Source organism: Acanthochromis polyacanthus, chromosome 14 (assembly GCF_021347895.1).
Source record: "Acanthochromis polyacanthus isolate Apoly-LR-REF ecotype Palm Island chromosome 14, KAUST_Apoly_ChrSc, whole genome shotgun sequence".
Taxonomy (NCBI): domain Eukaryota; kingdom Metazoa; phylum Chordata; class Actinopteri; family Pomacentridae; genus Acanthochromis; species Acanthochromis polyacanthus.
Genome location: NC_067126.1, coordinates 27465004 through 27492069, shown reverse-complemented (window position 1 = coordinate 27492069; position 27066 = coordinate 27465004). Strand labels below are relative to the sequence as shown.

The window sequence follows — 27066 nt, the reverse complement described above, 5'->3', positions numbered from 1 at the left end:
TGTCGTGCACCAGAAGGAATCCGGGACCACTGCACCAATGTAGGGTCTGACAGTGGGTCCAAGGATTTCATCCTGTTACCTAATGGCAGTCAGAGTGCCGTTGTCCAGCCTGTAGAGGTCTGTGCGCCCCTCCATGGATATGCCTCCCCACACCATCACTGACCCACCACCAAACCAGTCATACTGAACAATATTACAGGCAGCATAATGTTCTCCACGGCTTCTCCAGCTCTTTTCATGATTGTCACATGTGCTCAGGGTGAACCTGCTCTCATCTGTGAAAAGCACAGGGCGCCATTGGCAGACCTGGCCAATTCCTGTGTTCTATGGCCAAATTGTCAACCGAGCTCCACGGTGCCGGTCAGCGAGCACGGGGCCCACGAGAGGACGGTGAGCCCTCAGACCACTCTCATTACATCTCTTTCTGATTGTCTGATCAGAGACATTCACACCAGTGGTCTGCTGGAGGTCATTTTGTAGAGCTATTGCAGTGCTCATCCTGTTCCTCCTTGCACAAAGGGCAGATACCTGTCCTGCTGATGGGTTGAGGACCTTCTACGGTCCTGTCCAGCTCTCCCAGACTAACCGCCTGTCTCCTGGAATCTCCTCCATGCTGCTGAGACTGTGCTGGGAGAGACAGCAAACCTTCTGGCAATGGCACACACTGACGTGCCATCCTGGAGGAGTTGGACTGCCTGTGCACCTCTGTAGGGTCCAGGTATCGCCTCATGCTACCAGCAGTGACCCGACCCCTAAGCCAAATGCAAACTAGTGAAAAAAAAAGTCAGTAAAGATTAGGAAGGAAAAAATGTCAGTGGCCTTCACCTGTAAACTCATTCTTGTTTTGGGGGTTGTCTCATTGTTACCCCTCTAGTTGCACCTGTTGTTAATTTTATGAACACCAAAGCAGCTGAAACTGACTAAAAACCTAAACTGCTACTTACTTGACCAGATCAGTATTCCACATGTTTGACTAACGTGATGCAATACTTAGATTAAAGAAGTGTTCCTTTAATTTTTTTGAGCAGTGTATGTGGGCTTCACATCTCAATGAATGCCCTGGTCACTCTTGTGTAAAAGCAGCAAATTCAATCATACCAGACTGCACTCTGAACCTAACACGGCACAAGTCTGAACTCTATGTGTTGTCATTCAGACAAACGAGCATACACAACAATCACAAAGAGCACAAAAAGACAATGGTGCAGCCACAAGTACACAACTCAACATGTCCATAAAAAGGTATACTTTACTACAGACAGATTGGGTCAGATTAATGAGACAGGTGATCTGTCACACAGAGTCACAGTTTAAAAGCTCCAGTAAAATCATCTATAACATAGCGGCCAACCTCAGATGACTCCTAACCTTCATCACATGCTTTTGGGAACATTTTTATTTTCTGGTTTGTAAGCAGTGGTTGGTATGTCATCACACATGATATAACTGTCAGTGCTTTGTAAATTATTAATAAAACCAAGACAGTCAATAAGCTTGTTATTAGTAGATTCTTCTGTTTAGTAGTGTATTTACTATGCTTTACAAATCACCTGATGTACTGATCAATACGTATGCAATGAATAATATTGCTCAATGCGTAGTACGTGGAATAAACCAGCGAGAAACATGACCGTAAAAGTGACGTAGATGTGGATGACACGTTGTTTGCACTTTAACAGATTGATGAAGCGGCAATGTCATGTACCTCATGTCTAAAAAGATCTGTCTTAAGATGTACGCTGGATGACACTGACTGCACATTTGGAATAGCTCACCACTCTCTACTCCTCTAAGTGAATCCTCATGGGAACAGCGTACGAAATCCGTGACCTTCCAACCCATATCATTCATCTGTACAGGTTATTGTATGACTGCGAGGCCATTACAGTTAGAGTAGGTGCAGGTTGGTACACATTGCTTAGTTCCTAATCAAATCTGATCAGAAATGTTTAGAAATGATGCTTTCCACAGCAATGAATGCCAGATTCAGCGTACAAGATTCTGATCTCTTTTGTGCTCAGTATGTCAGCATACAATCACAGACAAAGGGGAAAGCTCTTGTGTGGCTTTCAGGTACGAACTCTTGCTTCCTGGGTATTAATAATGAAACATGTTGCACCGTTTTACAATTTTGGCAGTATCATGTCTGCTGGAAGCATAAAGCGCTTGACTAAGACAATGGCACAGATTTGCAAATATTTGTGTGTAGAATAACACAAACAGAAAGACAATGACAGCAAAAGACAATAATTGGCAGTTCAATAGATGAGTGAGAGACAAAGAGATGCAAAGATGTAGAGGAGATGTGATCAAGAAGAGAGAGAGAGACAAGGAAAGAAAGAAATAAAGAGTCTAGTCTGAGGAGTGGGGGGAGTCTAGCCCATTACATCACTGCTGGCAGTGGCTGACAATATGAACGTTACTCTCCCTTTCCATGTCTCTCTTTGTCAACATATTGTTATAAACTGTCTCGGCCTCGTTAGTTTCATTACTGCTGATGTGCATCAGGAATATTAATCATGAGCAGTATTAACATTTACAGATAAATCAAGAATAAACACTGAATGTATTTATATTGTAAAATGGTCTTTTTTGCTTTTCCAAAAGGTACTCTAACCTTTTCTGTTCGGTTGGCCCTGTGGTTAAGATGTGGTCTCATCTACATGTGTAAAACTAATTAGTTCAATTCAAAAAGTACATGATTTTTGTCTTGAAAAGCTTTGGTAATAACTACATGTTCTCAGTGAAAATCAGACTACACACTGGCCTCAGTTCAGATCATAAACCAATCAAACATAGCTGAAAATATCAGGGTATCTTCCAAAAAAATAAATAAAATTGGTGGACGTGGTTAGAGTTGTGGTTATACAACAAACCAGGTTTTAATTCCTATAATTTAAAAAAGAAAACCTGGGCCGAACATGTGCAACATTTTCTGCCAAGTTTTTAATACTAGAAAAAATGGTGGCTCCACGATGTACATAGATGCTTTTCCTGCTTCCTTTTCTAATTTGTTTCCACAGTGGTCTCCTTTTTGTGTTGTGCAAAAATACAGCTTGCAGTTAAGCAAAAGGTACTGAATTTTTGTTTCATGTATGTTGGTTGCAACTAAGTCATCTCAGTTATGCCGAAGAGTGAAAAACATTTCAGTGGGGTTTTTTTGTTTGTTTGTTTTTACAGAATCTGGTCAGTGCACATTTTATTTTTTGAGAATTTATATATATATATATAACATCTAGAATATGGGGTTTTGATGGAATGTCACAATTAAAAGCTTAGATTTAGGAATTTTTTCTGATAGAATGGTTCATTGTAGATTTCAAGGACTGTCCATTTGAAAATACAGTCTTAAATTAGAAATTATTTTAGCTCCGTAAAATCTCTCACGGAACAGAATGTTATAAAAGGTTGGGAAAGCTCAATTAAGTAACAATAGAGCTCCGAATTTTAGTTTCATTTTATATTGTTAATGCTGTTTTTAAGCCGGGGCTGTACAATGGCTTTGGAGTTTAGTACTGTCCCCTGCAGCTAGAAGATTTTTCTGCATGGAGTTTTGCATTTTCTCCCTGTGCACGTATGGGTTTTCTCCAGGTACTCCAGCTTCCTCCCCACAGTACAAAAAACATGCTCAGGTTAATTGGCAATTCTAAATTGTCCATAGGTGTTGATGCAAGTGTGACTTTGTCTGTACATACATGTCTGTACATACATGTAATCCGAACATTCAGATCTCAAAATAAGTATTAGATACCACTGTCGAATATTCAGATATTCAGGTCCAACCCTATTGAAATACCACTTAAAATTTGTGCCCCAGTTGTCGATTACATAAAATAAGTAGTGCTGTATGAGGTGTATACAGGATGATGGATATTTATAGAAGTAAATGTAATTTGTAAGTATAATAATAATTGATGTACCACAGTGAGAGGATGCAAACAAAATGGAACATCCCCTGGTCAAGATCGCTTGCCTTTCTGGTTCAGCTAGCAGTCTATGTGGTGGAGGGTGAGGAGAAAAGGAGAAAGGAGAAAGCTAACAAACAGGAGAGGTCAAACAGACCTGCTGGGAAATGCCACTAACGTTTTGCCTCATGAGGACAGCAGGGGAGCGAGGAGTCGGAGAAGGCTTTAAATGTTTCAACATCACATGCTCTCATTTGTTAGATGCACATGGTCCGCTTTGAACACCGACAAACAGCCCCCTGCTAAGCCGTACCAATTGTGTGTGTGCGTCTAAAAGTGAACGAGCAAGAGTCAGAGAAAGTGAGGAACACTAGAGTATACACAGAGCTGAATGATCAATATTGATCGTGTCTCTAAAAGCTGCCAGTGAATTCTGTCACTTGCAGCCAGTTAGAATTCATAAAAAAATAAATATAAGGAAAGACTCACTGACATGCCATCAGTGATGAGAAGCTGCTAAGAGTTGAGGATTAGTTACTGTGTAGTAGATTAAATCATGAATCGATGAAAGTGACATTTTTGTCCATCAGTCTGCACTCAATGATCTATAATGACTAAGTGAAAACCAGCTTTAAGAAGTTTTTGCAAGATGACTACATTTCAACCTGAAATCTATTTACAAGAGTACTGAGACCCTTAATGTTGGACTTTGTAAAAGCCTCTTTGGCAACAATTACAGATGCACGATTGTTGACTTGGCTGTGTACTTTGGGTAATTGTCATGCTAAAAGGTGAATCCTCGCCCCAGTGTCAGGCCGCCTGGAGCAGTTTTTCTTCAAAACCTCTCTATATTTGGCTACATTCACTTATTCGATTTTGAGGAGTTTCTTAGTCCCTGCCGCTGAGTTGCACACTCATAATGCTGCCACCACCATGTTTTGCTGTCAAGATGGTGCTAGCCAAGTGATGAGCACTGCCTTGTGTTCAAAGGCCATTCTTTAATATAATTGTCAAGTGAATTTGAAGTTTTAAAATGTTGCGAAATAAAAGAAAAGAGGCAAATTAGGCTTCTTCCCATTAAGTATTTTGGAAAGAATAAACTAAGCTGTGTATTGTTGTCAGAAGCTGGCAAGATAAAGGAGTAGCTAAAAGTGGATGGAGAGAGACTTCGGGAATTATTTACAGTTGGCAAAGTTTGAATTACTCTTTCACGTCAACTGATATTGGCCATGTATCATGATGTTCAGAGGCATGGACGACAAAAGAAGCGTGAATAGCTGATCAGTCATATGTATTACATATTTTTTCTATGCCAGAACTTACTTGGAAAAGGCGTTCCCACTCTCCATTATCACACAGATTTTTTAAAAGGTTAAAAATCATGCAACCTTAACAACATTTCTGTTAAACTGGGTTTAGTTTTATAGAGTTTTGCCATTTCTATTAATACTTTCAACATGCACAATAAAACACAGATCGGAGCAAAGCTACAAAGTTCCAAAAGTTTTGCCCCCAAAAATCTTCAGATCTTTTTAAAATGAGGGTTGGGAGTTGTAACAATGTTTAGATTGATGGTTTTGGACAAAGTGGGACAAATGCCAAGTATCCAAAGTCTCCAGCAGAACACTGCATTCCAACAATAGGTTCAGTGTCACCCACTTTACCCGTCAGCGGTTTTGTGTCGTGGTAGATCAGTGTGTACACCAAAGCAGATCACTTTGGGAATGAGCAAGCTCATATCTATGAAAAAGTACATTAAGCTCAGTTCAGTGATTCATGTTTGATGTGTTGGACTGACTTTTAAGAAAACTTTGGGTGCATTCGTCTGGATCACTGTGTTAAATGGCTGAGGTGAAGTCAGTACATTTCAGAGCCATTACTTACCAGTCAAATTATGCTACTTCAACCGGAAAGGATAAAAAGGCAAAAGATCTGTGGTTGAACTTTCTATGGCTAGAGTGTAAGACAATTTGTACTTCACAGATTCTTCGCAGATTGGTGACCAGACTTGACACCAGACATGAATTTGGACAACCAGAAGGAATCTACGGTGTCTCAGTTAGCGGGGATGATGTGCCTTGCCACTCTGCACCTGAAACGTCTGAATGTGTTATTGCCCATGACAATTATCGTCTGAGGTCGTCTAGACATGTCCACACACAGACCACCAATGCAGTTATTTTCTTACAATACAATGGTCTCAACAAAAACACAGCCAGTGACAGATACAAATACACAATGCTATTTACGTTAGGGTTCTTCAATAAAACCAAACGTACACAAATTCAGTACAAATACACACGTACCCTATAAGACAAGGTGACTTAGAAAGAGGTATGAAAAAAGAAAAACGCGTGTGCTTTTTACTGCTACTGGTCCAACGGTGAAACAACAACTGTGTCTATATGAAACCGGCACAGTGACGCAGCATCTTTGCAGCAGCACCCAAAGGCATATGCAGTGAAGGGAGAGAGGCAGACACAGAGAGTGAGATGACAAAACAAGGAGAGAGGAGGAGAGATTTAGAAGGCTCACCTGGCTAGATGAAATGTTGTCCGTGGCTCAGAAGAAGGGATAGCATCGGAGACCTGAAAGGATGAGAGAAGATAAGGGGGAAGGATAGCAGTGAGGGGGGCAGAAAAAGAGGGAGAGAGTGGGAGAGAGAAAGAGAGAGAGATTAGATTTGCCTGCCAGTACTTTGGGAGTGCAGTGGCAGGTGGCACGTCAGTTAACGCTCACACACACCACCAGCATGTCTTCAGAACAGATGGAAGGGAAGGGGCAGAGGCAGAGGTGAGAAAATAGTGAGCAGCGACTGAGGGAGAATATGACTAACAGTGGTTTCCAATCAACTGTGGATTCAAAGGAAGCCCTGTGCTCGCTGGTCACAGTACAAATGAGAGGCAGCATGAAGTGACACTAAGGGGCGAAGAGCTTATCAATGTGTGTGTTGCATGCGCAGTGTCCATTCAACAGCAGCCACAAAGACCAACAGGTATCTCTACTTCCCTGCTGCTGTATCCTTCTCACTCTCCCACGCACACAGACAGACACACACAGTGGAGAGCCCCATGAAGTGATAAACACAACTTACAGCCCCATTTATCAGATACACAGCTGCAGACAAGAGCAGACAAACACTAATTGGCTTTGGTCTAACAGCCACAGTCTGAACATACTCGTACATGAAGACACTATGGGCCGCTGTATCTCGACAAGAGGGCAACTGGTACATGTTGGTGTGCATACTGCTAACCTAATAACAAGCTACACAAATTGTCAACATAAAAACACTGTTACAAACATTTTCCAATATTCAGTCCCTACCGATGATCAATCTGGACAGCAAATTGACTTTTTCCTCATTACTGACCTGGGATAAAAGAGTCATGGGTCATTTATCTATCCATATATCAATTCTCTAGCTTGCAAGTGCAACAACGTGAGCAGAGAGAAGAGCCCTATAGTCGTTTTGATAGCAATTTCCTTATCTATTCTCATAGATAGATCACTATACTCTTGGATGAGACATTTGAGTCCCCTTAGCATATCCTGAATCTCCCCTGAAGCCTTCTTATACCTTGCAAAACCACTTATAATAAATTAACTTATTGTGGAGGAGCACGATTAATACATATTCAAGAGCCACCACTTAAACGTCAATAAATGAAATCATCAATTGAGAAACCATTAAGCCAAACCTCATTTTGACAGTCGAATCATTTCATTTTTGTTGAGCAGCATGGTGGACAAACCTTTACAAGCACCTAAATGCAAACTAAGTAATATAAATAATGAAGAGAAATGGAAACAGATGGCAGCAAAGTGCAGTGTCACTTGTTTCTGTTTGCTGCACTGAATGCTGACAATGTCAGCTAAAACTCCTTTTAAACCAGATGTCGGTACAAACTTCATTTCCATCCAGCGTCATCGTCATTTCAGCTGACAGCAGTGTCAGGGGGCACACAGGAGAGATAGTATGACTGCACCATCAAAGATGGGATGAGCAGCACCTTAATTTAAGTCGGTAAACATGAGACGTGACACACTGAAGATAAGACTCCATGTAATGCTGTTGCATATTTTGAACTGAAGAAGCTTCCTGGATGAGAAGCAAAACATCTGAGAACTGAAAAAAAAAAAAAAAAAATGGAATCTCTCTATTTAAAACTCCACCCCCTCCTCGATATGTTGAATATGCATTTTACACCGCTGGCTCAGAGTTAAATTGGAAACTATTGATTTAGCGAAGTCCTTTCATCGACTCCATCACCCTCTTGTGAACAGTCAGAGCATTCAATTGTGGAAATAACTTATCTTGAATGCTTGGAATCTCATTCTTTAAGTTATGAGACAGAGCTAAAGATCATGCACACAACAGGCAGTATGCTCATAATTGCACAATTGTTTGGTAGTAAAATGCTACCATCTCCCCTGCTACCTGAACTACTTCTTCACCTTGATGATGTAAAGAAATGTTATCCATTGTTGGGGGCTAGTTACAGGTTATCACAAATAATATGCTTGTACATTATGGCCCCAAACATCAAATTACTGATCCATATTGTTGATTCGTCCAGAGCACTTGAAAGATCTATGTCCAATAAATACACACAAATTCCAATTGGTGGAGATGAATCCTTATAGCTGATCATCACTGATCATCATAATGTTCTGTCCATGAATACAACAAAACGGGAAAGGCATAATTCAGCTCTCTCAGAGAACGTCTGAGTCAAAAAGTGAGAGCAGTATTCAAATTCTTGGCACTGAGTGCACATGGACTGAATGGCTAAATAGTTTTCAAAATCAAACCTGGGACTCTGTACTCCCACAGCACCTCCATCGGGAAGGTTTTGCCAATTGAAATCTTCATAAAAACGCTGCTTTTTTTATAAAACCCATCCAGGAATACTCCAGAATGAATTCTCAATTATCTCAGAGAGTAAAACGCTGTTCCATTTTTCCTGGGATAATTCTCCCTAACGTTTCACCAAGCTGATGCGGTATTCCTTCTCACACCTTTTGGCATAAGCTTTCCCGGCAATCTGGAGATATGATTCTACAACTCACTGCCTCAGCTCATGAGTCCCAGGCAAACTGCTGCATAGTGCTGATGTAATGTGCATAATCACTGTATTTTGTTCTACTAAGAAGCATAAAAGTGCATTTTTAAAGCTCTAAGAAGTTTGTATTTTAACATATTACACATCTGATGTCATGCATTTTTGAATTTGTATTGTACGAACAGGTTGCACAGGCATTCATCTTCATGTAAATATCCAGTGTTTCATAGACAAAATTTCACGAAGACCAACTAACTACACCTGGTTGAAACTGCAATGCCATAATTTGCACAACCGTAATAGCATTCAGCTTAACCAGACTATTTCAGTAGGACTGCGGTCTGAGGGTCACTCAGCTTTTGCAACAAACAAACATCAAACATCATTTGGCAACACATTTCAACTGCAGATCAAACTGAAGATGGCAAATGCAGTAACATCGGAGGCACATTGCAAAAACAAAGAGCAATCTTTATGAGCCAAAGCTGACACAAGAAAACTAAAGTCCAAAAGGACAAACAAAAACACTGTGAGCAGGTAAAGGCTTACAAAAGTACAGGAGAGCTAGCAAAACCATAAGCAGAAAACTCTCAGTACACGAAACACAACAAATAGGTTAAAAAAAGACTAAAGGTACAAAACAGAAAAGCAGTAGGAATGGCATAAGGAAGACAGGAGATGAATACAGACAAACTAACAAAGGACAGATAGAGACATACACAGGGAATATGTGGGAACAAGAAGAACAAGACAAGAAGAAAAATCAATTAACACAAACAAGGATGGAGTATACAATCAAAGAGAGACATTAGTTGCAGTCAAATAGTCTTAAAATGTACATGCTATGTCTTTTCCTAAACACTGATAGAAAACTTCATGAGGTAAGAACTGTAGGTAAATTCACAAGGACACTGAAAGAAAACCACTGTGTTACGAAATTACAACTTCTCTTAAACTAGGCTACGTAATCATGCGACAGGAGATGCTGTTGATGTGGATGCACGTCACTTTTAGAGTTGCTCTGGGAAAGAATTATGGGATGTCAAGAATGGACCAGTGTATCCTAAGCTAAAGGAGATCAGAAGGGAAGTGCAGTTGCACCTTTCCTCAGTATTTAGAGAGCACAACCAGCTCCTGTCATGGCTGCTACTTAGACACTTCTGTTCAGTAAGCACCTTCCTCAGCAAAAAAAGACAGTTGGATCGTAACCACAGCCAGGGGAGGACAGGAGACACAGGAGGAAAGGAAAACATGGTGGTAAAACAGAAGATCAACAAGAGACACAAGAGTGACTCTTGTAACAGTTAATTAACCACGCCTAATGTACGTCAGCGGGGTTACTGCATTCGCTTCGGTATCTGGCTGGGTAAATATGTATGTGGGTGGGTGTGTATGTCCGGTCAGATATCTCTGCAAGTGCTGAAGTCAGGATAATCAAACTTGGCACTGAAGATCAGTCTAAGGTCCCCTGCTCAGTTGTGGAGTTAGAGGTCAGCAGATCAAGTAGGAAGGGATATACGTAGGATGATCAAAATTGATACAGAGTATCATGCATGGGCGTAGTTCTGCCCTCTACTGGGGGCTCGTCGAATTTGCTACTGTTGTTCTTGCAGCAGTAACAAGGTATACTGTACTGGTCAAACCTGCAAGTATGAAGACTGAGAACAAAATTATTGCTGCCTTGAAAATGTTCCATTTCACAAGGGACAACTGCATTCTGTGTAGAGTGTTTCTGTCCAATATGTCTTGAAACTGAACATTGTTGTTTGTCCTCTTACTGGTACCTACAGCAGAATACCTGCACAAATAAGCTACTTATGTTTATGGAGTTTTACACAGTGTTATTTTCTGAACACAGCATAATGTCTCTGTGTGAAATGATGTTGAACTGAGTACTCTTAAGTGAAAGGACAATAGGATCAGGATAAGAAAGGCCACAGTTAGGTACAATTATGAAGTCATTACACACCTGGTATAACAAACTGTAGTGCCTCCCACCCTATTTTTGGAACCATCAATAAAATTCTGTCAAACTGCCATGGACGCAGCTCCTTACTGACCTGTATTTGTGATGCTAACTATCCAATACGGCTGAATAAATTGAGGAAATAAATAATTTTTCTGACAGATATTGCATTTTGTTTTGTCATATTTTTAAAGTCAAGCTTCAGCTCAATATTCACCCATCTAAAACACATGATGGAGCGTTATCCCTTAAGATAACAGCGAAACCGTGAAAACTGGTTAAACCCTGGGTTTATACAGTTCATGAAATCTATCCTAAATTGTAGTATTTGAAATAGGTTAATTGCACTTTTTTAAAATCACGACGTCGATTTCAAATCGAATTGTTCCCAATGCACAGTCAACCAATAAATTAGTGTGCCAGTCAAATCTGCCCTCCAGTAATTTATTCAGTGTCTGTCTTTGTTTCACAACTTCAGAATTTCACAACTTCACTAATGCCAGTCTGCATCTGGTCAAAATGAAGACCCAACAGCTACGTAGGAACACAACAGTTCTTTCCACTATCACACAGTGTCTGTCTGAATTTCCATCATCGTTTAAAAGGTCCTGCAATCAGTCACAGGAAGAAAAACTTGTTTTTTTAAGCTCAATGGGAAGCAGCACCGACAGGCTTTTGAACTTCCTTTTTTCAAAGGCTTTGTTTGACAAATAATTGGTATAAAAACATGTCATTTTAATTTAACATCTTGGAGCTGGATGATGTCGCTATTGGTCATATGAACCACTATCAACAACACGTGTTTTTCATGAGACAGAACAGCCTTTGGAGACCATCCAGCACTTGGGACATTCTGACTTGGTGGTAATCCCTCTTCCTGTAGCTGCTCTAACAACTAACTCTAACAACTAACATTTACAGTTCCCTCCTGATGGGAACTCGATGGGTTGTCCTGCTCAGCTTTCTACTGGTCCTGCTGTTATTAACAAGACCTGTTCTTAATCTGATCAAATGGTGTTTGACAAAGAGCTGGACTCCACACAAGACACCTCAAGAACGTCACAAAAATGACTTACGCAACATGAAAAGTTTAATTTTATCTGCAAAGAGAAGCTAAAAGTATGAACAAACACAACCAATCATGCAGCTGTGATGCTGGTTTTGAAGAAAGTAAAGTTTGGTGTCTATAGTGTGGTTCTCTTGATTTGTGAAAAGGCCCAACAGTGTCATCTGGAGCAAAGAGTCAAAGAATCCATGAGAATCAAGAGGGCACTAGTCCATTACCGTCCATCAATAATCCTGCATTGAAATGGATGATGTTGTGCATGGATTGTAACACTTCAACATCAGGATTTTTTTTCTCCACTTTTGCCTCTTCACTTTGTACATTAATTCAAGTCAGATGATATTTAAGCCAGTTTTAGTCTGATCAGCTCAAAATCAAAAATGAATGCACGGGAGTCTCAGCAGGTGACTTAAGATTAACCAATCCTCTTTAAATGCTGCACTCTAGGCCATCTGTGCTCGCCACCACAGCAAAACCAAGACCACAGAGACAATCAGGGGTCCTCTTTGGGACTAAAATCAACCACTAAATCTGTAACTGCCAGTTGACAACGGGTATTTCTCAACCTAGAAGAAATAACAGGCAATAAAATATGACATAGGACAGGTTTATTCATCAAAAACACATGGAATTAAACTGCTGTGATGAGATTAGATTTAAGCAACCTAATCAAGACAGAAAGGAGACAGACGGATATGAGAATTTGATTTGATCGTTTGAGTTTTGCCTCTGCAAAATCCCTGAATTGAGATATGGAAATCAAAATTATCCGCTATTATCAGAATGACATCAACAATCAAAAGAATAATAATCGGATTATTTCCAAGGGCAGTAAGGAGCAGATTTTCCTGGCAACATTTGTTCACCGGAAAATCAAAACGTATACACACAAACTTCGAACAGTGCTGGAAATTCAACCTTTCGTCTTTGTGTTCTTCCTCATTTGTAAGGACAAAATATCACATACCACTTCGAGGTGTCACCCAATTGTATCACAATATTGTAGTACTACTGTCTCTGTACACACTCAGACAGAACCTCTGGTGAAACAGACTCTGCTTTCTTGGAAAAGCAGCCAAAGCTCCTTATGCCAACAGGAAGGACATGCACACCAGGAGGCAGCAGACAAGAAAGCAGCATGTAATTGGGGTGAGGAAAAGGGCAGAAGAAAAGGAAACACTGGAAGAAAAAAAACTGAGCAAATAAGACAAATATGCCTCACATCTCTTCTCATCAGAGTCCATTATCCTTCTTTCTCACTGAAGTCACCATCGTCTAGTCTCGCTCAAACCAAATCAAGTTTGAATGTCATGATGGGGGAGGGACAAACAGACAGTACTGACTTGCAGAACACTGCTTCTCCTGTGTGGCCAGTCTTGTTTAATTGTCCGGAGCTCTAACCTCGATGTGACCCTAACACACGTCAATATGAAACGATCAGCATGATTATTTCATAACGGATCAATAGTATGTTTAGCTGAAATCATTAATTAAATGAGGCGTTCTTTAAGTAGATGCCAAAGAATTCTTGGTTACAGATTCCTACTTAAACCTTGCTGAGTAAAATATCTCCACAGATCAATTTATTTCTATCAAAATAGGCTTTTTCTTCCAAAATGCTAGTCTGACATTCCATAAAGATTTCTTAAGAAAGGTATGATTTTGAAAGACAACTTTACCTTGAGTTGAGAATCCCTGCTTTATGCTTGTTTCTTTATAATAAAGGCAGCCACGCCATAAAATGAAATGTTTTTCAGAGTGTTTGTGTGTGGCCTACTGATTCTTGCATGCTTTATTGCATGAATATCCTCAGAATTGCAGCCATATTTATGCCACACTGTTAGTACTTTGTTCCTCTTAGTGTGTGCATGTGTGTTTCTCTGGGACTGCTAAGATGTTGGAAAAAAGTGAGCACAGACATCCAGCTGGCTTAGTCCTCCCAGGCCTCTGCGGTCTGTTGTGAACCCACATCAGTCGCCCCTTCTGCTGGGTGGAGTTTGGAGGATGCTTCCCCTGCTTCTTTAGCTGGAGCGCACACAGGCTTGCATTAAAATGACTTGCTGACAGTCAGTGTGTGATTGTTTAGAACAGGGAGGCCATTTGTTAATTTGTTTCAGATGGTTGCAATTAGTGCAGAGAGGCTGTTAATTCTAATGAACATGATAAATGAAATAATCAGAAGTATACTGCAAACCTGCTGCTTACCTGTTTGTGGCCGAGATTCATGGAACCATCTTTTGTTAAAATCTTAATATGTTTTTTCTGCCAGCAGAGGGTGCCAAAGCTGGAGGAACAGTCACAGTAATTTCCAAAAAAAATAAAATATAAAACATGGAGCTCAAGGCCCGTACCCTGACCTCCCCCTGGTGGCAAAATCTATCATAGTCAAACAAGCTTTAAACTCAACACTTCTCCAGTTGCCTACAGGTCCAAGTGAAAGTTGCAGGACAGAAGACGATGCCAAGCTGCTGTTTGCGTTTGTCTTGTACTGAAGGTGACAAACATGTCAAATTAGCCAGTCAATATCCCCACCACACAACAAAACCAATCCGGTGATTAAAGCTAATGAAGTGACAAACATAGGTAAACTATTTGAGGGTACAAAGTGCTATTTGTGAATGTTTATGTGACTAACGCTCCTGTTAGCTTTTTACATCAAGCCATGGGACTGAATACAATAACAAGATTAATTAAGAGGAAAGTGAGTGACGAGAGTGATGACGAAGAACGCTAAAAGACAACCATAAAAGGGCTATCTGCAGTTTTAATTAACTATGAGAGGAAAATACAAACTATTATTCAAAAAATTCACTTATCCCTTCTTGGCCTTTCCTACACAACACTGCACGGATCGTGCTATAAATGTAAATACTGTACAAAACAATGTGTTGTGGTGTGATTGTTCAAGAGATCAAACATCTTTGATTTTTCAGAGGAGTATTTACTCCACAGCCTACCAAAATAACCCTTAATTTCCCTTGCAATGAAACAGGGAAAAAAAAGAATCAACTGGGGAATGAGAAAAAGAGAGAACCTTGAAAACAACCTTTTTTTAACTCCAAATTACCGGAAGTGGATTCCCTCTCCTGCTCTTTTCCTATTCAGTGCAATCTGCTGCTATAAACAAGCATCCGAAAAGAGTAAAAGTAATAACAAAAGCTTCACACACATGAAAGAGTAAATGATCTTGCTAAATTAGATTTTTGTCTCTTTTCCTCTAGTTGCCTCACCCCTCCTGCTCCTCTACCTCATCTTGCCTCTTCCCGCTACTTTCTTCCCTGTGTAAGCTCAGCAGTCAGAGATCGAAGCCACCATATGTATTGTCAGATAAATGCCCGCCCTACTGGTGTCAGACACTGTAACATCTTCAGATGGTGTGCTCTTTACAACGGAAGCAAGCGTTTTCACGGTTCTTCATGAGTTTGCGTGGCTGCAATATAAACAGCACCAGTCGATTATATGACCAGTAAACTAATGAACATTCCCCAGTGTGTATCTTGCACAAACACACCAGTGCACAAATTCCCACAGCACAGTGCAGAGCCATGTTCACACAATGTACAGCGCTCACCAGCAGACACCATATGGACAGCTTATGGGTTATCACTGCAAATGCAGCTTCTACAGCCGCTGTAGGATGTTCAGATCAGTCTTTCTGTTTTAGAGGGGTTTAAGAGCACCAGTGCTAATGGTTTGATTTATCCACACAGAGTGTTTTGATACAGCACTAGCATTGTCAAAGTCTGAGAGTGTGAAATTTACCAACTGTACGTGTAATATCACTGTCTGGGAAGAAGTTTACTAATCTAACAGTCCACTAGGGATTACTGCAGTGCATTCGCAGTTTTAAAATGAGTTTGGGGCATGTGAGAATTTCTTTGCTTCTAAATGTAGCACCTTTAGGTTGTAAATTTGTTGTCATTAGGTTGAAAGGCCTGTGGGAAGGTTCCCTCGCTGAATGAAGATGCACCGTACAAACAAAGATGCATTCATCATAAGACCATATGGTAGATTATATCTCTTAAGTGCTGAGAGACATTATTTATGGTTATTTTGTGCTACACAAAATTGAAAAGGTTCTTCCTGTGCCAGTGCTGCCCTCGCCACCAAGTTCCGTGTCATTCAGCTAGGTAGTTTTAGTGTAATCTTGCTGAAAAACACGCAGACTGATAGACAGACGGACAAACAAGTGGCACGGATTTCGTACCTTTGCCTCAGGGAAGAAAAGGTGCTCCGTATGCTAAAAACATGTCTATTGTAGCACTAAAACATTACTGAGAATATTGTGCCAACACACTTGAATGAAGTCCAATATTGCACGTTAGACTATCCAGCATAAAAAAATAAACATATGGGGACTCACTGCAAAGCCTGTTCTATGAGCCTTTTGGGCCATGTGTTTGTGTTTCGTATGTATCAGTGTCTCAGGGAAACTATCAGGGAGCATTGAAACAGTGAGCTACGGCAGGCAAAAGAGCTACTGCTGAATTAATAAAACAACTGCAGGCAAGAAGCCCTGATCAAGTGCATGGGTCAGGTTTCTACATCTCACTGCTAACCTGAGGGTTGACAAAAATAAGGAAAATCAACATTTTGTCTTCTAACTCATTGTAAAATGCTATAACTGTGATTATTTGGTAGTCCGATGATTTTCACTCAATATATAATGATTTTGTAGTTAATCGTAATTAAATTTAGGAGGAGTTTGTGGCAGTAAAGTGCTGGGACAAGCCCTGTACTACATCACTGAGAATTTGTACATGTTACTACTGTTGCACAAACATTTCATTGTCACACTTGACTTAATTGCATTGCTATGCAGATGACGCATACCTATACGAAGTCAGATCAGTTAGCTGAATCTCTAGCATGTTCCAAAGAACAAAAAGGCCTTGATGAGGTCCTCATTTTCCAATCCAAAATTCAGACAAATCTATAGTTAGTTTCTAGTACTACTGTGGATTTAATTTATTGTATTTTCTGCACAACATTACGGAACTTCCAGACTGATGCTTAAAAACTAGTCGATGCTAGCCTAGCCGCGCTAGACCCAGCTCTTAAGACACAAGGGTCAAGAACGCTCGACAGGGAGGGAAGCAGGCTAAAAGGTTGTCTTTCAAATCACCTGCAGCAATTGGGTAGGTAAAAACCAATCAGCGCAACAAATAGGCTGACGGAGTTCCTAGAGCGCCGGATGTGGCTAAGTCCCATTAGCTTCCCAACCAGCGGAGCCAACTGGTTATATTAAGGATTTGCCATATCCCGTCGGCATAAGTCCAAATTCGTCTTTCTTCTCAATGAAACACTTCAGTGCCGTCCTTTGTTTATCTTTCAAGTTGAATTTTAGCTTCAAATCTTTAAGGGCTGTGGCCAAAGCCTAGTCGAAAGATAACCGTTTATTGTGCGCCGGTTGTTTCTGTCAGAATCGTCGCGCCTCTGTCGTCACTTATGCCCGCCTTCTGACTCTACACTTCATGGTGATTCGTCCGGCCAGTTTAGGAGCATCCAACCTCGAGCCTTATGGAGGGTAACTAGACCCACCCTGGCAGAGAATTAAATTCGTTGCCATGGGTTGTCTAGCGCGGCTAGGCTAAGTCGATGCATTTGTTACTTAAAGGCTGGAATGCTGGAATGCCTGAATCACTCTCGAAAGCAAATCAACATCACATTTCTCCTATATTAGTTTCTCCTCATTGGCTCCCTGTGAGAACACTGAGGAAGAGAAGAGAAGAGAAGAGAAGAGAAGAGAAGAGAAGAGAAGAGAAGAGAAGAGAAGAGAAGAAGAGAAGAGAAGAGAAGAGAGGATAGGAGGAAGATATGGAGAAGAGAAGAGATATGAGAATGAGAAGAGAAGAAGAGGCTCATCATCCTATGTACAAAGCAACCATAATAATTAAGTGAAATAGAATCCTCTTGTAGAACCATATTTATTTCCAGCAGAGCACTCTCACTCTCAGACTGCAGGTTTAGTTGTGGTTCCCCAAATTTACCTTGAACTAGAACTAGTAGGCAGGGGCCTTCACCTATCAGGATCTCCTCTCCTGTGGACACAAGTTCCCAGTTATAGGCTTTGGAGTTTTCTCTGCTTTTTTAAGATTAGGGCTAACTTTCCTTTTTAATAAAGCTTACAAGTTTATGGGCTGACTCAGGGTGAACCTGATACCAACCCTTAGTTATGGCTGCTTGTAGGCCTAGCCTCTGCGTGGACTTCCTCATGATGCACCAAGTTCCTCTCCTCTACTCTTTATACTCTCCATGCACTAATGCCACTGCTGCATGTCATTAACTTTGTGTGCTCTCTCTCCTGTACTTGTGAGTTGCTCTCCATCCTCTCTCTTCCTGTACCCTTCTGCAGGTATTTCCAGCTCTGGAGCTGCATGTTTCTGATCTGTGGATACACCGTTTGCTGTTTTTTGTTCTCAGTGGTCATTTCTCTCTCTGCTGCCTTTCTCACTCCAACCAGTCTAGCAGATGGTGCCCATCATGAGCCTGGTACTGTGGGAGGTTTCTTCTGTCAAAAGGTGTTGTTTACTCCCCGCTGCTGCTTCTCTCCAGAGTGCTGAAAGGTCTTGACCTTACTGAATGATATATGTAATGGATTGAGGATATAAAAAGGTACTCCGAGTAAATGAACATTTTGCATGTCGGTGTTTAGTCGGACTAGGCGGCAAGAGACAAAAAAGGCATTTTGTCATGTCACAGCAGGGGGACAAGTACAGGTGTTTGAAAGCATGTTCTTGAATTCCATTTTAGCGGCTGTCAGTTTCAGGTATTGTCTTGCTATTGTGCCATGCTGTCTTGCCTTATACTAAAGACACTTGGATGTAGAATGAGATTAGAAAATCCTGTTTGCTTTTTCTTGCTATTAGTGACAGTGGTGTTTTGTGAAAAAAGGCCTCTGTGTATAGCAGATCCATCCTGGATCTCGTCTCTGGAGTCTGCTTGATCATCATTTATATGATATTAGAGCATGCTGATTAATATGTGATTCGGCTGCTGGTCAGCAAGACTTGGAATGTATTTTTAATGGCTGAATCTCAATAGCAAACACTTGAGTCTGCTTGTTCAATACCACACCATCCCTAAAATATTGATTATACATTCACCTATACAAAATCACAAAATGTCTCTTAGAAATTCCTACATAAATGTCCTCCTGTAGGTTTAATATGCTCTATGTTTCATAAAACTATAGCTAAAACACCACCTCGGCTGTATTATGCTAAGGTGACATTTGGGATGAATGGAACAATAAATTCAGTTATTTTGACAATGAATCATCACATTCCCCGTCTCATTTCAATTTAGGTCTCAACGTTAGAATGAGCAATATTGCCAAAGCGGCACGTTGCACATTTGTATACGTACACCATCTCTGTCTGTCTGCAAGGTTTAAATAAAGCCATGTACAACATCTCTCAAGTATACATCTGATACATTCTGTAAAACATATGTGTCGATGCTTAATGTGTGTCTGTACGTTAAAGAGAGTGTATAAGGGTTTATATGAATGTGTTTGTGATGTGCTGCTCAGGCAGTGTGGAGGGTTGCTGTGGGTGGTAATGAGCCGCTGCCTCAGTTGCCACAGCAACACCCTAACTCAGTCAGTCTCCATGGCAACTGATAACAGCATTAGCTGATTCAGCCTAAGTGAAGGTTCATGTCAGAGGGAGGGAAATGGATTTTTTTTTTTTAACTTTCAAAAAAGACTGTTCATGATAAACAGCATTGCAACATGGGGAGTGGGACCCTGGGGCGCATAAGCGAAAATCCAACTCCTCTACATTTTGGGGGGACAAAAAAGTAGAACTCATAAGTGAAGATACTGTGAATGTGGTTATGTGTTAAAGATAGATTACCAACCTGTAATCTTTGAATGTTTACAGGCTGTCAAGAGAATCTGGAGTACTTTGAGAGGAGATGCTCTAGTTAAGACTTGAATAAACTAATTTACTATGAAAACAGCCTTAAGGTGCGTTCAAAGTGAAAACATAAATACTCCTGTCAGTTTTCACATATTTAGTACGTCAGGCTGTGTTTGAGAGATAGTCTGGACTCTGATCTCGTAATTCACCACAAACCATGAGTGGAGTCATAAAGCTTTGGGATACACACACAGTTGTTGCTTACTACTCAAACACAATACCACTGTTTTGGAATTAAAAAAAAAAAAAAAGTAGGGTAGAGCATGTTTGTGTGCTCAAAGTATTTGTACCTCAATATTTATTTTCCATCGAGTCTGAACACACCTCAGGAGGGGACATTGGTGAAGGTAATGAGAGTAGTTAACCAGAAAAGATGTAGAGACCAAACAGTCTACAATCTAACTAATTTTATGCAGTGACACTACAGCGTACTTCAACCCCCCTACACCTGCGCCATGATATATGACCCAATTAGTGCAAACACGAGCCACATCAGCTGAATACAATAACTTGACCTTGGTTTTAATTTTCCTTTATCCTCACCACATTTATCACTGCAAAGAAAACAAGAAGCAGCGTTGGGATGGAGTTGAGGTCAAAGGCGAAATGAGCAAATAAGCGGAAAGTAGAAGGAGGGTGGCACAGAGACCAACCACTGACCTTTAAAGTCCTGAATTCAGAGCATACAGACCACTTAGATCTGTTGTGTTTGTTAATCTGGTTCTTTGTTAGATAATGCAGTCAACCATCTCATTATTTTTCAGCCACTGAAATATGAAATTTCATATTCAACATACGGAGGGTTCAGTTGATTATATCCAACATTAAACAATTTCAAAGCATTTCATTATATTAAGCAGTTGTGCCAATCCCTATACCTATTTTACATATTTTAAGCATTTCAAACACTGAACAGATGGTCAGAAGGCACTGGAATTAATAAAAAATGGCAAATTTCATTGGATTTGCTGTATGCTTTCAAAGCATTACATGGTCATCTTCCAAAATGTAGATAAAGCAAGCACAAAAAAAAAAGATTGTGCGTACCATTTACTGATTTTGCTCAAAGTGTTTTGCTTATACCAGTGCATCCATGGAAAACAGCTAAACCTTGTCTGTCCTTAACGGTTAATAAAACTAAATCAATTCCTGATTGTCAGCTTTTCAGGCATCGTGGGTTTTTCCATTTTATTTCTCCCCGTGCAGAAGTAACACAAATGCAAAACACCCAATGGTGAGCAATAATTATTAATGATATCTGCACATCACAACTGTGCCAGGTTGCCATGGAAGCAAAAAAGGATGCTGGATGCAGTGGTTGAGCAAATACACACTTGGCATGTATGAAATATACACACAGAAGGAAATAAAGGGAAGGAAGTGAAAGTAATCATTCACATCCAGCCCTGCATTTTCAAGACTACCCTCTGCAAGCAGTGACTGTGTGTAAGAAGGGAGCTGGCAGGGTAAAAAGATTTCCCTGTCCAGGATTCCTTCATCCGTCCTCATCTCTCCAGTGTCCGCTATTTAAAACAAGAGAAGGCACATGAAACCGTGCAACCATGCTGCAACACGCAAGAACACTGCACTGTGCAAATCATAAAGAAGGCGTGGCTGCTGACAAGAGGCACATGCATTGGAGGATGTGAACGAGCAGCATGCTTTACTGTGTGTGTGTGTGTGTGTGTGTGTGTGTGTGTGTGTGTGTGTGTGTGTGTGTGTGTGTGTGTGTGTGTGTGTGTGTGTGTGTGTGTGTGTGTGTGTGTGTGTGAGAATGGTGGGAGGTTTGACTTAATGGCTTCCACCGGGAGAAAGGAACAAGGCTTCATATATGATTTTATCAACCATTCTAAGCCCGATGGCGTTTGTGAGATTACAAGAATCAATTAAGCGAGCTGGAGTTAGACAGTAAGCTGGCCTCTTCAGAGAGGGATTTAGCAGTTAAGGTGTATCTGGGCTAACTGGCCAGCTGAGGTAAATGTGGGACAATTGACTTTGGGCGTGCAGGTGAGGTCACAGTTTGTTAAAATATTATAGGTCTTTTGGATCAACAAGGCAGAGCTCATGATGTTCCACAAGTGCCGTGTTACGTATGTATTATCCATCTACCAACACTTGCTTTCTGAACAAAACTTTTTTTTAAAGAATGTAATTTTACTGATCAAAAACCTCTTACTGTAAACATTTTAATAAAAAGAAAAGGGGTGTTTTTATCTAAAAAGACAGCTGTAATACATTTGTAAATGTATCATAACTTCACAAATATTTCCTTTTGATTTAACAGATGAAACTGAAAAAGAAGTATTGGTTCTGAAATTTCACATATATTCGTTAAATGAGAGATATCTTTTATAACTACAAATTTTTTGCATAAAAAAAAGTTGAACGAGTTCATCAATATTATAGATTATATTAACTTATTGTTGTTACACATGGTAACATTCTTCATTAAACATTATAAAGCCAAAACAAATACATGTAAAATAACAGCTATTGAATGGATTTTGTTTACGGAAGATAATTTTTTCTATTGTTTACAAATTTTTTTTTTTTTTTTTTTTGGGGGGGGGGGGGGGGGGTTGCACCGCAGGTACCAAAAAAAAAAAAAATCACTGCTCATTTACTTCAGTTTTTTTACAGAGCAGTTCTATTCTTTCTCAGATTGTTCGAGAATCAACCTGATCAATTCTAAAACCAGGATTTTTTTTTAAATGTGGTACTTGAATCTAATTATCAGACCGAATGACTTGTTACAGGAGGGCATATGCGATGTCATCATCGGTTTCTCTTCAATTCAAGTCATGTCACTATGCGCTCCTTGAACAGAGACTCACAGCTTCATCTCTGTGAAGCTGTTTAGACTGAACACTTTCACCTAATTACAACAAAAGCCATCTCACACATCAACTTTTACACTTTTCTTGTAACCCTTCCCCTCTTTCTTTCAAAAGGTCATGTTTTTGCGTGTATGTGTGTGATCTGTCAGTAGAGGTATCCCATCCTCTGTTCCCTTGTTGTAATCCTGTAATTTCCTCCAGTGGGGAGGTTCCCACTCACATTTAATCATATATAAACTAGCCCTTAATCCTGGTAATCTAATAACCATTGTATTCTTTGCTCTGCATGGGTGTAGGTTCTTTTGTATGCCTGTACTTTGGCCTCTATAGTTTTATTGTGTAATGTTAAGACAGGTGGTGGAAAGTCAGTCGAAGCAGATGTAGAGGTGATGGATGGGTATGTCAAACATATTTTACCTCGACACAGTTTTTTATCTTTTTTTGTACAGCCTTTACTGAACCTGCCTCATTTAACACTAATCCAATTATAAATTCATACTCTATATTTTGCCTTTTAATAATCTCAAAAATTAGGATGCATTTACCCTTTAATTATACTTGAAATTGTTATATTGCATATCTAAAAATGAAATATGAATACTTGGAACATTGTTTTGGATTTCATCATCACCATAACAAACGATAAACACTATAGACAGTAACATGCCCTCAAGGAATAAGCACCAGCTGTCTTTAATTTAATCTAGTCTATTATGAAGGATGGTTGAAGAAGGAATGGGCACAGTGGGACAATGACAGAAGTTCCACTCATCATTCTTTGGAAAGCACACCAGCTACCTCCTCTCGTGGCCTTGATGCTCCTCTAGTTGGCAGCGGTGCATTTTGCTTGCCACAGTTTTCCAATCGGACACACCGGTCCATAATCTCCCATTTATCTACATTTGGGACTGTTTGTTTAAAGCACCACCTCCATTTCTGTGCCAACGGAGAAAAAAAAAAATCCTTTCATCCCAATTTTTCTTTTTATTTCTAGCCATTTTGGTCAGCAAGATCATAAAGAGGATCCCTTTCAATTTCTGATGTGATATTTTGTAATTGCTGATATTTGTAGTTGCACATTAACCTGAGAATGTTGGGGGGTTGTTTTTAGTTTTCAACAATTCTTAATTAGAAGAGGTCAAGGAACCCTCTTTTTAGAAATATGTTACCTGCAATTGGTTTATGTAACCTTTATCACCCTTAGATGTACAATAAGCTGCAATATGTTGTATGAGGTGTAATAAATTTTAAAAAAAAATAGGGCTCATCCTGAGCAAGTTAAAGCCTAGAAGAAGGCAGATGCAAGAAAAGAGGGAAGTAACACATTGCTTTTCAAGAAGGAAACACACACACACTCAAGAAAAATCTGTGATGATCCTTCATGCTGCAGTGGTGACAGTGGATATCCCAAAATAAAGCTCTACAGTATTTGAGGTTGTGTGGAGGAAGTGTTATGCAGTAACTGGTAACAGTAAAACAGAAGTTATTTGACAGGATTAGACTGGCAAGAAGAGAGAAGTGTTCAAAACGGTTCAGACACCACTCAATTAAAGACCCATGCATTGTCTAGGTATCTATTCTAATCTACTACCATGAGTAGTTTGTGCACTGCTATTTGTGTATGAATGTGTTGCAGTGTGATTTTGCTCCGCGTGTGGGTTTTCACATGTGTAGGCACAAGTGTTTATGACATAACTGAAAGAGGGACGACTTTCTTCCCCAAGACGACAGCCGAAAAGATGAAATGCAACACTTCACAACATTGAGGGAATAATTCATGTTCTTTTCTCATGTCTAACTTGTAAGCTTTTAGGGTCTGAATTCCCACAGATCTTCAACGAGTTCAAAACCACAGATCGCACGCACACTACAAAGCGCCTGGTGACACTTCCGACAATATGGCGGGAAACCGGGAAAGCCAGCGTGCCAGGCGATCAGATGTCAACTGTGGCCAAACGGTGACTCAGCTTTTAGTTCACTTTATTTTGTACCCTGAGTGTGTCCAATAAACTGGTTCAGTTTCAGAAGTTGCATTAAAAGCATCTCCAACACATTATAATGAACAAAATAATCCTCACCTTGCCTGTGCTTAGCTGTAACAAGCCCAACATTTCTTGTTAATCTGGAAGGTAGTGACATTTCATTAACCCTACTGTTGTCGTTAATGTAATTAAAGGCATCTCTGACTATCCCCTGAGGGACTAAATGGACTTCTGACATACCTGAAGTGCATTTATACCAAACACTGATGCATTTCTATGATACAACGCCATTATTGAAGATGTGTCTTAATGCATGTGGGTAGAAGGTCATTACATGTCATTCACTTAAGTGCTCTCTGTCTGTTGTCTAATTTACTTGGGAAGGAAAAAGAAAGATTTTAGTCTTGTGTAGTGCCGTCATTCAGCAGCTCCCGTAAACTGGTCCGCTGTGCAGACCTTAGGGGGTGTCGCCATCGACCCCGGCGCTTCATCGAGAAAAGCCATTAAGAGGAGCAGGGTAGACGACAGAGCAGCATTCTTTTAGCATTTCAATGAAGTGATGTGAAATGCAATTATCCTGACGAAGACTGGAACACGAGCAATTTATGCGAGCTCGTAGGGATTCAGCATCAACACGTACGGCATGTTTGTCTGTTTTCTCTTGTTGTGAAGGGACTCAAAGTGTGTACATTATAGCTAAATTTTGCGCAATTATTACACTACTGTGGGGGATTCTGATACATCACAAATAGCAACTGAAATGCCAGACAATAAACAACAGCCTATAAAACCACAACTTAAGCCATTTTGCAAAGACCACCTGCAAATTATGTCAAAAAGGAGAACGTCTAATGTCTGCAGCTCTGTCTTGGATTATTACATCTTGATTGGCAGGATCTGTCAGATTTCAGATTGTGATGAACATCATCAGTTCCCAGGGAAATTCTCAACTGAAAAACAAAAAAGCGGTGGGCCACGGGATTTTTATGAGCACTAAGTGGGTAGATGGCTATCTTTGGATCATCTCAGGGGTTTTGGCTCTCTCATAATGAAACACTCACACACAAAGAATGCCATAGAGGATCTGACCAATATCGAAGCATCAGTGTGCTAATATACTGTAGCACGCCTGTATCTGTGAGCTGCCTGGAAGAAACACGTATTCCTTTTAATGGTTCTAAAATTGAGATCAGCTGATTAATAATTCAAACATTTAATAAACATTAAATTACATTTATGCTACACCTAAAACCAACATTCTTGGGGCAGAACCAATAGCAAAGTGTCGAGGTCAAATACCACACAGCAAAAATGCCATCAACAGCTGAGTCTCAGGTTCAATTCCAGGCAGCCGGCCTTTTACTGCATATCTCATGTGTTTCTACTGTAACTTTAAAGGCAAAAAGTGTCAAAAAATAACATTTAAATACTGAAATAACATAAAATAAGCATACTTATTTGCTTCCTATATGTCATTACTGTATTAAAAAAGACTGCAGGAGTGATAATGCAATTAAGATATTTCCTGTGCAACCACAATTACAGCAAAACAGACTTTGTCCTCTAATTTTCCTCCTATCACAGCGTTTCTGTAACATGCTGGCTATTTAGCTGTATCTTCCATGCCCACACACTCTTTATGGACCTTGTTATAAGGCATTCTGCAAAAAGCAGGGAAGCAGTGAATTGGATGTAGCAGGCAGAAAGAAACTAAATTACAGTATTATGTCAGAAAATAAAGCCTGGGGTGCACTCCACATCACACATGAAATATCAAAGTGAAAGACGCCCAGGGTGATGTTTTCTTTTAACACAAGCACATAAAGCTGTAAATGATACCTCCACACGAGCACAGACTTCCACACAAAGACTGTGGGATATTGGGCATGAACCTTGATCCACACACAGCCAGGGTTCATGCACAAACACAAGATGCATGCACATTTACCACACTTTTTGACAGGTTAGCACAGGATAGAGGAGAGGAGAGGAGAGGAGAGGAGAGGAGAGGAGAGGAGAGGAGAGGAGAGGAGAGGAGAGGAGAGGAGAGGAGAGGAGAGGAGAGGAGAGGAGAGGAGAGGAGGAACTAAATAGTTAGGTGAGCTGTGAGTCACCCTCATGTTTTTCCCTGGTTCAACCCACACATGTATTTCTATCAGTTTTCTATCTGGTCTGTCAGCACTGTTGAGTGAAGAGAATACAGCAGTATGGAAACAGATTCATCCTATAGACACCTGACATGAGACTGGTGCCAAAAATAAATTGCTCCATTTTAAATCTTAGTCTGTTATCAGTCTGCTACCTCTACCTCTGAGTGTT

General features: G+C 40.3%; 1 protein-coding gene across 1 annotated transcript in view; it reads right to left on the bottom strand.

Moving 5' to 3' along the window:
* map2 (microtubule-associated protein 2) overlaps window positions 1-27066 on the bottom strand; it is a 118650-nt gene that overhangs the window by 85862 nt on the left and 5722 nt on the right. Inside the window, 1 exon segment of the mRNA XM_051959188.1 lies at window positions 6441-6493. The gene's annotated coding sequence lies outside the window, so the exon portion shown is untranslated.